At 31.7% G+C, this 13,849-nt stretch overlaps 1 long non-coding RNA gene across 1 annotated transcript; it reads left to right on the top strand.

Annotated features, from left to right (window-relative positions):
• Positions 1-3,150: 3,150 nt before the first annotated feature.
• Positions 3,151-4,774, top strand: LOC140046403 (uncharacterized). The gene is made up of 2 exons (XR_011844776.1): positions 3,151-3,641; positions 4,033-4,774. It is a non-coding gene; the product is annotated as an uncharacterized lncRNA (long non-coding RNA).
• The last annotated feature ends 9,075 nt before the right edge of the window (positions 4,775-13,849 follow it).

The raw sequence follows: 13,849 nt of genomic DNA, 5'->3' as shown, positions 1-13,849 counted from the left end.
TCATATATTATATATATTTCTTATCTTACCTTATTTTTAATTATGTTGCCATGGACCCCACATTTTAAAGCTTAAGCTTGCAGTGGGGTACCCCTTTTCTCATTTATTATCTATTATTTTCTAGAAAATGTTAACTGTATTTTGTTTTTATTTGAGAAATAAAAAATTATTGATTGATTATTGACTGAATATTTATTGACGATTAAATCGAATTTATGATTTTCCCCGAATAGAGGTGGTTTTCACAAATTGTTTTACATTATATAAACATATACATGTCGTAGTGATGTATCGTTACATGTACTGTACTATTTCAATCGACTATGACGGTGATAGTTTCAACAAAGTATTACATCGCAATGTTTTACTGTGTGTAGTGGTATATTATTTGTAAAAAATGAAAACAATAATAATAATAATAACTGGTACTTGATATAGCGCATTATGCTGAAAGCCTCAATGCGCTTTACAAGGACAGAACAATTTAGAAAATTACAAATAAAAAAGGTGGGTTTTGAGGAGAGATTTGAAGACACTGGTGGGAGTAGCCTGACGGATTTCAATAGGCAACGCATTCCATATATAGAGAAACGGATGCCGAAGAAAATGAACGATTTCCATAAAACTTAACGGAAGGATGAAATATATGGGCAAGAAGAGACTCAGATCTAGATCTCAGAGACCGCTTAGGAACATAAAGTTGAATAAGTTCAATTAATATTTCCTTACTAAATGGATAAAGAATAATATTTAAAAATTGTTCTTCTTTGCACGCATCCTCTTCCCCATCCCTCAACCCTAATGTTACATACAAAACACAAATTAAGTTTGTTTAAATTTGACTTGAACAATATTGGTCTCATTTTGTGACAAGTTTCTCTTTCAGAAGTAATTCCCAGGGTGCTAATTTTAGTTGAGTACATAAATCACGGTGTCTATTTATTCGTTCCTGTAAACGACATGTATTATTGTCCTGCGGTACGTACATTTGAAATCGCCAGTTTTTTAACGCTGAAATTATTATGTATTCGAGAACCATCTGTGGGCACGACCTACATGGTACGCGAGCGAAGTATTCCAGAACCATTTGTGGGCACGACCTAGATGGTACGCGAGCGAAGCGAGCGTACCATCTAGTAGTTAATAACTATCTAATATGCAGTTTGTCCACCAGTGGGAGTTTTTGATTTTTTTAACTAAATTAATAATTTGTCTAGGTGTGATCGTGTAATTGAGCTTAGATGGGGAGGGGGGGGGGGAAGTTAATGTTTGGTCGATAATATGTTAAACGGAGGAGGTGGGAGGGGGTATGGTTTGAATGGATATGCCAACATCGTGTGTAACTGTAACAGTGTCCGCCAGAGAGAGCTTTTAAGTGCATCTTTACATTAATTTATATTTACATTTATATGGATCAATTACAAATTATAACAGGCAACAGTTCGTTACATGCAACGATACACGTACCACTACAACGTTTATATTCTTTGTAATTATTAATTAATACAAACGTTGAGAAGCAACTGTCAGTACTACAGTTTATTTGTATATTGTACGTTCTATATAACAGTAGGGCCTACAATCACAGTAATACGTTTATTTGTACATGATTGTGTTATACATCTAACAGTACCCACACTCACAGTAAATTCAATGGCGACCACAAAATGTTAATACGTATTTACAGTAATGTCCAAGTATTGCAATACTTATCTATATATAGGTTTTAGGTTAATTCCCCAAGGGCTAATAAATTTTAATGTACGTACTGCAGGACGATAATAGTTATTATTGTTTACAGAAACGAATAAATAGACACGATGATTTATGTATTAAACTGAAATTAGCACACTGGGAATTACTTCCGAAAGAGAAACTTGTCACAAAATGAGTCCAGATTTGTTATTTGGACTCATTTAAACAAACCCAATTTGTGTTTTGAGGGATGGGGAAGAGGATATGGGTACAAAGAAGAACAATGTTTTAATATATTATTTATCTACTCAGTAACAAAATATGTTTTTCACTTTGATAGGCCTATAAATAATATACCACTTGATACAGTAACACATTTGCGATTTAATACTTTATTAAAACTGTCACTGTTATAGTCCATTGAAATAGCATGTACATGTAACGATACACGTACCACTACAACGTTTATATTCTTTGTAATTATTAATTAATACAAACGTTGAGAAGCAACTGTCAGTAGTACAGTTTATTTGTATATTGTACGTTTTATATAACAGTAGGGCCTACTCACAGGCCTATAAATAATATACCACTTGATACAGTAACACATTTGCAACTTAATACTTTGTTAAAACTGTCACTGTCATAGTCGATTGAAATAGCATAGTACATTTAACGAAACACGTACCACTACAACGTTTATATTCTTTGTAATTATTAATTAATACAAAGGTTGAGAAGCAACTGTCAGTACTACAGTTTATTTGTATATTCTACGTTCTATATATTAACAGTAGGGCCTACACTCACAGTAATACGTTTATTTGTACATGATTGTGTTATACATCTAACAGTACCCACACTCACAGTAAATTCAATGGCGACCACAAATGTTAATACGTATTTACAGTAATGTCAAAGTATTGCAATACTTATCTATATATAGGTTTTAGGTTAATTCCCCAAGGGCCAATAAATTTACCTATTGGAATCTTCTTATTGTATGATGCTTTGAACCCTAAGTTTTACCTAAATGTAAATCGGATTAAATGCTATTCAACATTTTAATTACTTTTTTTTTTAATTACACGACCTACATGGTACGCTCGCTTCGCTCGCGTACCATCTAGGTCGTGCCCACAGATGGTTCTCGAATACACAGTAATTTCAGCGTTAAAAAACTGGCGATTTCAAATGTACAATAATGCAGGACAATAATATATGTCGTTTACAGGAACGATTAAATAGACACTGTGATTTATGTACATTTTATAGATTTTTAACTTTTCATATTTTTATTAACATGATTGTACCTACTTTGAATTTTTAACTTTTTAACTTTTATACAATCAGAATTTAACTTTTATACAATCAGAATTTTTAACTTTTATACATTCATAATTTTTAACTTTTATTCAATCAGAATTTTTAACTTTTATACAATCAGAATTTTTAACTTTTACACAATCAGATTGTTCATATAGCAATTGCATTTTTATAACACTTTTGTTAAAGATGTATTGTCCCCCTGAAAAAAAATTTTTTTTTTCAATATTTTTGTTGAATAGGCCATTTTAATTGCACATAAAAGTTATTCACTTTGACCTCAATTTGGATTGAAAAAAATAATTTTTTACACGGGAAAATCCCAATTTAATGCAAAAATTAACCAACCGGAAGCTATTTGTCTGGAAGACAAATGTGTTCCGGTTTAATTTAACCCTTGACCTGAGTTAGCTCATAAATATTCATATTGTATGGATACATCGTGTGGATGATGATGCTTTCCAAATCAACAGCAGCCAACAACGATAGCAATGCATGCGTGCGAGAGAGTCGAGTAGTGATGCGAAACGAATCTTGAAGAAAACACGAAAACTATAGCTAGCAGAATGCTAAGTTAGAATTACAGTTGGTAACTTTGATGTTGAATCTTATTCATTTAGGTGAGTTTTTGTTTCGCTAACAGGAGAGGCCTAGCTAGGCCTAGGCTCGAATTTGCTGCTACTGTACTACTACTACTACTAGCACTGACAGTCTCGAGTAGCCTAACTGCTGCCTACTTCTGTCTCTAGAAGTAGAGTGTAGTAGGCCTAGGCAGTACACTGCTAGCTAGGGCTACAGTAGACCACCACCAGAAGGGATGTATTTTTGTTTTAATCATGATGAATTGGTTTAATTTTTAAATCTATTCGGCAGTGAAAATAAAAAAAAAGAAAATCTAAATATTGTTTTGGATGTTTTACTGATGCAATATTTTAAAAATATTTTCTGTATCAAATGCAATAGGTTCAATTTTATGCAGATATTTTGGCACAAATTTCTTTTTTTTTTTAGGTTGATCGATTGAACAATAAGAGCAAGTAGTGAGAAACATAAAATGTATCGTACAGTGGCAACATTCACAATTTATTGAAACGTTTCTTACTATTAAAATGACACTTTGTAATGGATGTGAGCGATCTTAGAAGACTATAGCTGTCGTAATTACTGCCACAATCAACACATTGATAATTAGTAGACAAATTGACACAAAAAACAATACAGGAATTCAATAAGATATACTGTATATATATATTTTATTAACTCCTTTTGCACTGTAATAGTTACAGTAAAATTATGAAGTGTAAGTAAATTTGAAGAATTTATCCTGTGTACTGTTGTAGTAGTTTTTATTTATTGAATGTTATGTTTACAAAATAATATACTGTACATATAATACAAAAAAAATTATACAATATTTTACAAGCTGGACAAGAACATATTGGCCGAATGCAGCAGGAGAGTCAGAAATATTTTTCCTGCAATATCCAATCATATTCCAATACCGAGTCCATCATTGTTGTCTTTGGGTGACCTCTGTTCCAGTCTTCATCAGCTCAACGTCTTTAAAAAAGTAAAAGCAAAGTATGAAAATCTGGAAAAAATAGATCATGCATATTTAGTGCAAAATTGGGCTAGTGAAATTGCTTACTTTGACATAGTCAAATAAGTATACTACCTTTCTATGGTAATTAAAACACATTACTTATAATGTTATAACTTATAAAAAGAGAAAATAAATATTTGACTTACTACAGTACAGAGAACATTTGTTTGTGTTGTAAAATGGCTAAGCTGGCTTTTCCCCTCTGTCTACTTGTAGCCTACAGTGCTTTTGGAATTTCAAGCTTGTATTGCAACCATTTTCCCTGAAAAATGTTTGTTTTATTTTTATCATAAAAATTAGTTAAACAAGCTTCAACTGTAATATATATGGTACAGCAAACTGGCTGTATTTTCGGAATGTAGCTAAGATTGATGGCATATAGCCTAGGCCAGAGTACAATGTATAGGGCCTAGCCTAGCTGGGCATCTTCTGCAGGGACCCGATTGTCACAGTCTGCTTGCTACTAGCCTAGTAATAACTAATATGCAGCAGCATGTATTAATTATTCTAGGCCTAGCCCTGAACTGAAAATATCCCAGGCTAAGTTAATTAATTTACCTTCCTGTTATTATTGCGTTATATATATTATTATATTTAAAATAACCGTCTATGCCTACTTACCGACAAATTAACAGCTCAGCTTTACATATTTATACGATCAGGCCAGGGACACCTACAGTCGCGTCGATCTCTGGTGGTGGTGGTGTTGTACATACAACGTGCATCATCCATTGTTAGATCAGATCTCTGCTGTGTGGATGCTCATTAACATATCATGCATATGTATGAGTTAGCTCTACCGGCCTAATTTCTGAGCCGATGAGTTCGAAAAAATGGTAAACTTATTTTGATTTTTTTATAAGCGAAATCAATATTTTTTTCGGATTTTTTTTCGGTGGAAGTGAATAACTTTATGTTAACTACAAAACGGTCTATTCAAAATTTGATTTTTTTCATCTTTATTTTTTATTTTTTGGGGGACAATACATCTTTAACATTTTATTATACCTTATTTTTCTATGTATTTTTCTAAATTTGTTAAATGTCGGTTTTATTGTATCGTTCAAGTTGACAGGGGCTGGTCAAGCACATCACAAGATGACAGTTTTATACTTTTGCTTTTCCGCTACTCCCCTGTTATACTTATATGTTTGTTTTTTTGCTATGTAGAAAGATTGAAAATAAATAAATAAATAAATACTCAACTAAAATTAGCACACTGGGAATTACTTCCGAAAGAGAAAGTTGTCACAAAATGAGACCAATTGTTTAAGTCAAATTTAAACAAACTTAATTTGTGTTTTTGTATGTAACATTATGGATGAGAGATGGGGAAGAGGATGGGTGCAAAGAGGAACAATTTTTAAATATATTCTTTATTTTGTAACGAAATATTAATTAACATGTTTTACAAATAATATACCACTAAACACAGTAAAACATTGCGATGTAATACTTTGTTGAAACTATCACCGTCGTAGTCGATTGAAATAGTACAGTACATGTAACGATACACTACGACGTATTTTTATATATAATGTTAAACAATTTGTGAAAAGCACCTCTATTCGGGGCAAATCATAAATTCGATTTAAACGGTAATAAATATTAAATTACGGCGACTGAAAACGCTAGCTCATTATCCGTTTAAAAAAATTATATCCAACCTCTGCAGCACAGTTTGAAAAAAAAAATGGATCGAATTTCTGTTATGAGTATACAGTACTTTCCTTTACGACGCCTGAGGGAATAGACACTTGTGGAACGACACAGAGATTGGAATGTTCCATTCATCGCAAATCAATACATTTGTATAAACGTATATTAAATCTATCAAAATAGTATTTTTTTTAAGAAAATGGGCCTGTCTTCAACATTATGATACTGTACTCGAGCTGTTCAACCGGTTTTCAGCTATTAAAAACAATTATCGTAGGAGGAGATAGGAAAATGCGAAGCCTCCTCGCATTTTTGTGGCGGGTATTTTTCAAGATGGACATCCATTAGACAGTGTATACCATGATCAGAAAACTCCCCTAACTGGGGCAAATCGTTGAACCTAAATTCGTTTTAATCGTCAATAACTAATTATCTAACTTAATTTAATTAGTAAACAGGGTTACATCAGGTGGTTAAAATCAGTACCGAAAGTACGAACCAACTTTACATACCATCGAGTAAAAATTCTAAAAGTAAGGCGCGATTTACCGAATTTTGCCCTTACGTAAATTTATATATAGATACTGCCATATAGCCAATAAGGTTATGCTCGAGGTAGAAAACCACATGGTTAAAGCCAGCTAAACGCTCTACAACGTTATTAAGTGTATTGAGACAATTGTAGCGCATATAACGCATGCGTATGCGTGCTTAACATTTATTTTTGATGTAATTACAATAAGTTTCAGGCAATTTTAAGCGGTTAAAGAATTGCTATGAGTGCTCAGATTTTTGCACGCGCACTGCGCGTTAAGCGTTAATACGCACTCTTTTTGCCCGATTTCTGTTTTACAACCTTTCTTTAATAATTTCATCATATTTTATTTTCAACTTAAAACCACGTTATACAAGCACGTCAAAAGTGGCAGGCTACGCAAGTGTAAGTTAAGAAAATGGTGAAAAGATGCTAAATTTTAAAATTAACATAGGTCGTCCGAATGTTCGAGAACTCCTATTTTGCATTTTCATAAACTGTATATATCATATCTGTGATTTATTATGAAATTAAGAAAAAAAATGTTGATTAAATCATTAATTAATTGCATATTAAATTTTAAAACATTAATTTCGACAATCAAGACCGAAATAACAAAATTAACATTAACCTTCTTTAAAATGTTCATATATTAAAGATATATATATATATATATATATATCTCTTCGGAGATCCCGCCTCGTGAATAAAAATACTGTAAGATGAGGGCGTATCAATTTGATCTCTGTTGCGCGTGTGTACAACTGAGGACTAGTGCTGTTCCGCCGTACCACGCCGAGAGTGTTAAAGAGTCGCTATACAATCGAGTTTGAACAATACCATGAAAGCCCCAGTGGTCTAATGGTTAGGGCAACAGCATATCAAGCAGGCGGTCCGAGTTCGAGTCTCGGTTGGGGCGACTTTTTCTCATTCTCACAGATTTCCTCATCTTTATCGTTTCAAATTAATTAATTAAATTTCAGTATATCACCGGGCGGTTCAGAATTAATGTTCTTTGCCTACTGTGTTTATATATATATATATATATATATATATATAAATGTTCGGTTCAATGTAACCGTCTAGAAAGTGCTCAATACGGTAAAGTAGAGCTAAAATATACGTTATATATATATATTATTTAAAGATGTCATCATAGTAAAAAAATTATGATTCATTGCGGTATGTAACATTACTATCTGCGCAGTGGTTACTGTATAGTAAATACAATGAGGAATCTTTCTTCAACTTTTATTCAGGTGTGGTTTGAGGGATCTTTGACCGGGTTCTTTCTATTTTTTTAAGTGGCTCAATGTGCAATTACACCGGCTATTGTATTTGCTCTACCAAGATCGTATCTTTCAATGGATTCCATTTGTGATGGCTAGCTGTCTTCCACGAGAAGACTATTTAAGTCATGGATGTCCTTTTAAAAATAAGTGGACAAACTTTTGTAGAATGTTTGTTTACCGTATTTAAAAAAAAATAAATTTACATGAAAAACTGTAATTGAAAGCAAAAATAATTATTTTTCTGTCCCTGTGGAAGTGGACAACGTCATTCAAACTGCAAAATGGCATATTCAAAGTTTGTTTTTATAAATCTTTATTTGTCGTGATTTTGGGAGACAATACACTATCAAACTAGTTTGACAAAAAAAAAGTGTGATCTGCCCAAATATGGTAGTGATATGCCCAAAATTGTAATGATTTACATATGGGCACATCACATACAGTTTGATGGTAGACAGAGCTTAAGAAAGTATCATAATGTTATCATTAATTTAACAAAAAGTGATGTTTACCATCATCAGGAACACAATTCACTTTTTTTTATGGGTAAAAAATGATAATTAAGAAATGGTAAAAAAAAGGATAGGAAGATAATTGATGAAATAGCCAAATACATTATCCAAAAGATAATGAGAAATGAGACCTGAAGTATTTAAAGAATTATTAATTCAAGAATTATAAAACAGGAATAATTGCTTCCAAATGTGATGTTTAATCTACTTAGGGAAATATGGGAAATCCAGACCACTCCCAAGAATTATAAAAGAGGAATAATTGCTTCCAAATGTGATGTTTAATCTACTTAGGGAAATATGGGAAATCCAGACCACTCCCAAGAATTATAAAACAGGAATAATTGCTTTCAAAGGTTGAATGTTTAATCTCCTTTAAGGCAGGATTAATTGTACACCTCTCCCTTGGTAAAATACAATGTTTAATCGGATTTATTATTGAGCTTGGAGCATATATAAAGGAGACATAGCAGGATAAAAAATATTTCTATTAGAAAGTTAAGTTTGATACAAAATGAATTCAAAGATAGTAATTGGCTGTATGTTGGTTGTGTTGGCTGCCAGTCAAACAATAGCAGATACTGATGTATGCCGATCAAGAAGTAATAGTCCATGGGCTGGAGGGGGGTTACCGTGCACCCCCCCCCCCCCCCACCACAGTTAAGCTTCTTTGGTATCATTTTCTTCCCACGGACATATAGAGTGAAAAAATCGATGTTAACAAGAAAAATATAGGGATGCATTGTATGTACTTGCGTCATTTGTAATGATCATCAGTGTTTTATCTTCAAATATTTTTTGAGGTAGGGGGTAACATTTATCCTAATAACCCAAGAATCCAACATCTAATTAGTATTATCTTAGTAACATTGTGTAGCATACATCTTTTAAAATCTTTTAAAATTTAAATAAAATTAATCGGAAGATTATTAAGATCAGTAGAGGTCAAAAGGTCATTGACCTTTTGCAAAATGCAAATTTTTCCCAAAATATAGATAAATTTCAATATCGTATCTACAATTTTCAATATTTTTTATCTTAATTGTGTTTTACTTGTGCTTACTGACATATTGAATAAGAAAATATATGTTAACAAGATAAAAATTGCAGTTCATTATATACAAATTGTTATTTTTTATTGTTAAAAATTGCAATAAAAATACATTTTTTGGGGTAGGGGGTAACAATAATAGCAATAACCCAAGAATCAAACATCTAATTAGTATGATCTTGGTGTCGTTGTGTAGCATTCATGTTTTTTAATCATATAAAATTGGAATAAAATTAATCGAACCAATTTTAAGGTCAGTAGAGGTCAAAAGGTCACTGACCTTTTGCAAAATTGCAAATATTTGCCATAATGACATACATTTCAATATCAAATCTCCAATTTTCAATATTTTTTATTTTAATTGTGTTTTACTTGTGTTTAGTGACATATTGAATAACAAAATATGTGTTAACATGAAAAAAATTAATACCAATTGTCATGTAATTTTGTTATTCTTCAAAATTACAACAAAAAGACATTTTTGGGGTAGGGGGTAACAATTATCCCAATAACCCAAGAATCCAACACCTAATTAGTATTATCTTGGTACCATTGTGTAGCATATGTCTTTTAAAATCTTATAAAATTTAAATAAAATTAATCGGACTATTAGTAGGGTCAGTAGAGGTCAAAAGGTCATTGACCTTTTACAAAAATGCACATTTTTGCCAAAATACAGATAAATTTCAACATAGTATCTATAATTGTCAATATGTTTTATCTTAATTGTGTTTTACTTGTGCTTACTGACATATTGAATAAGAAAATATATGTTAACAAGATTAAAATTGCAGTTCATTATACACAAATTATCATTTTTTATTCTTAAAAATTGCAATAAAAATACATTTTTTTGGGGTAGGGTGTAACATTAATAGCAATAACCCAAGAATCAAACATCTAATTAGTATGATCTTGGTGTCGTTGTGTAGCATTCGTGTTTTTTAATCATATAGAATTTTAATAAAATTAATCGAACCATGTTTAAGGTGAGTAGAGGTCAAAAAGGTCACTGACCTTTTGCAAAATTGCAAATATTTGCCATAATGAGATACATTTCAATATCAAATCTTCAATTTTTTCAATACTTTTCATTTTAATTGTGTTTTACTTGTGTTTACTGACATTGAATAACAAAATGTGTGTTAACATGAAAAAAATTGCACTGCATTAATACCAATTGTCATGTAATTTTGAAGAATAACAAAATTACAATAAAAAGACATTTTTGGGGTAGGGGGTAGCATTAATACCAATAACCCAAGAATCAAACATCTAATTAGTACGATCTTGGTATCAATGTGTAGCATACAGTGTATTTTTTTGTAATCATGTTGAATTTAAATGAAATTAATCGAACGATTATTAAGGTCAATGGATGTTTGATTCTTGGATTATTGGTATTAATGCTACCCCCTACCCGAAAAATGTCTTTTTATTGCAACTTTGAAGAATAATAAAATTACATGACAATGGTATTAATGCACTGCAATTTTTATCATGTTAACACACATTTTGTTATTCAATGTCAGTAAACACAAGTAAAACACAATTAAAATGAAAAGTATTGAACAAATTGGAGATTTGATATTGAAATGTATCTCATTATGGCAAATATTTGCAATTTTGCAAAAGGTCAGTGACCTTTTGACCTCTACTGACCTTAAACGTGGCTCAATTAATTTTATTAAAATTCTATATGGTTAAAAAACACGAATGCTACACAACGACACCAAGATCATACTAATTAGATGTTTGATTCCTGAGTTATTGCTATTAATGTTACACCCTACCCCAAAAAATGTATTTTTATTACAATTTTTAAGACTAAAAAATGATACTTTGTGTATAATGAACTGCAATTTTAATCTTGTTAACATATATTTTCTTATTCAATATGTCAGTAAGCACAAATAAAACACAATTAAGATAAAACATATTGAAAATTATAGATACTATGTTGAAATTTATCTATATTTTTGCAAAAATGTGCATTTTTGTAAAAGGTCAATGACCTTTTGACCTCTACTGACCCTACTAATAGTCCGATTAATTTTATTTAAATTTTATAAGATTTTAAAAGATGTATGCTACACAATGGTACCAAGATAATACTAATTAGGTGTTGGATTCGTGGGTTATTGGGATAATTGTTACCCCCTACCCCAAAACATATTTGAAGATAAAACACTGAGGATCATTACAAATGGCGCAAGTACATACAATGCATCCCTATATTTTTCTTGTTAACATCGATTTTTTCACTCTATATGTCCGTGGGAAGAAAATGATACCAAAGAAGTTTAACTGTGGGGGGGGGGAGTGCACGGTAACCCCCTCCAGCCCATGGACTATAAGTAGTATTTGTATTTATTACGCTATCGCTCTCTGTAGAGTGATAGCCTATTATTATTGTCAAAAATTTCATTTTTTCTGCTCATTTTTTGTTGGTCGCAGATCTAAAAAACGGCGATAGCAGTAATGTTGTAACTTGGACAGAAGATGCATGTACATATGTAGTTGTGCAACAAACTTTGGTTTAATGAAAATGTTCACGTAGTGTAATATAGAGTTATGAGGTTTCTGACTTGTAATGAAGACTCTTACTCGCTTGACTGCAGTAACACATATATTGTTTATTCAATAATACTTGATACAATATAATATACAACTATAAGTATAAGGATAAGGAAGAGAGGATTAGGTGATGCTGTTGGTGAGATGTGAGGTGTGTAGGTCTGCTTCTGAGGAAGTTGCTGTGAGGTGTGTGCTCCGTGAAGTGGCTGTAAGGTGTGTCTGGGCTCTTGGGGGTATATTCTAAGTTGATCCAGGGTGTTTAGGTGGGAGTGATTGATCTTATCTGGGGAGGTTACAATGATAAATTGGCCCTGTCGAATCTTTGCTTAAAACTGTCAGTATCTAATTGTTTTACAATGGGAACGGTTAGAGAAGTCAAATAAACTGTTTACTTTTGGGATTTAATTATGAGCTAAATGGACTTTTAAAACATCTGGACAAACTCTCCTCTGGACTTTCTGGGCCAAGTTTGTGAACTTATTTGAATTCTGATACAAAGGTTGATTTCTCAATTATAAATGTATATCATTACATTACATCCCTCTGTTTCCTTTTTTTTTTTTTTAATCTATTTAAAATATAAAAATGGTTATAATAGTGGCATGCAAAATTAAAGTTATATAAAAGAAAAAAAACATTATTATACATATAAGCAAAAATTGAGTTAGCCAAAACCATTGACTCTGAAGTGTAACCTTATCACTTTCACTCTCTCTCTCTCTCTCTCTCTTCTCTCTCTTAAAAAAAAATTGAAATTAAAAATGAATTTGGTATAAACATTCACGGATTCGCGTAAATCAAACAAAAATCGGTTAAAATAAAAATACAAAACTTATTGTCCCTTTGACGTCAATATAACAAGGTAAAATTGGAATATGAAACGCTTTACGAGCACGTAGTTAGAGGCATTCAAATAAGATCTCGTGAAAAGTGGTGCGAAGAAGGTGAAAGGTCATCAAAATATTTTTTAATCTAGAAAAAATAAGAGGTATAAAAAAACTCAAACAAATTCAACAGAGAAATCACAAACAACTCTGACATTTTAAACATGCAGGTCAGTTTCTTTTCTGATGAACTATATAGATCTGAAAACGACAGTCTTACAGAAAATATAGAATCATTTCTAGATGGAATTACTTTTCCGAAACTAGATATAGGTATAGCTATGAGGAATGTTTAAATGCACTAAAAATGATTGAAAATAATAAAAGCCCTGGGTATGATGGGCTCTCATCTGAATTTATAAAAGATTCTGGGTTAGGATAACAAGTAGTGAATGCATTTAATGATCATACAAATTTGGTGAATTAACAAAATCTCAATCTCTTAAATGCTATACACAAAGGGAAAGATTTACCCCGCCACTCACGAGATAATTGGCGTCCTATTAGCAGTCATTTAAAGATAGACTATAAAATTCTAACCAAATGCTTAGCAACGAGAAGTTATTCTATTATTAGTTATTATCAAAGCGGTTTTGTTAAAGGAAGAAATATACACTAAAATATAAGACTAATTGAAGATATCTCAAGAAACTCGAGAATGCTATGCGTTGATTTTAAAAAGGCATTTGACTCGATTAATAGGCGATATTAATAG

This window comes from Antedon mediterranea, chromosome 1 (genome assembly GCF_964355755.1).
Source record: "Antedon mediterranea chromosome 1, ecAntMedi1.1, whole genome shotgun sequence".
NCBI lineage: Eukaryota > Metazoa > Echinodermata > Crinoidea > Comatulida > Antedonidae > Antedon > Antedon mediterranea.
This window is presented reverse-complemented; position numbering and strand designations above follow the sequence as displayed.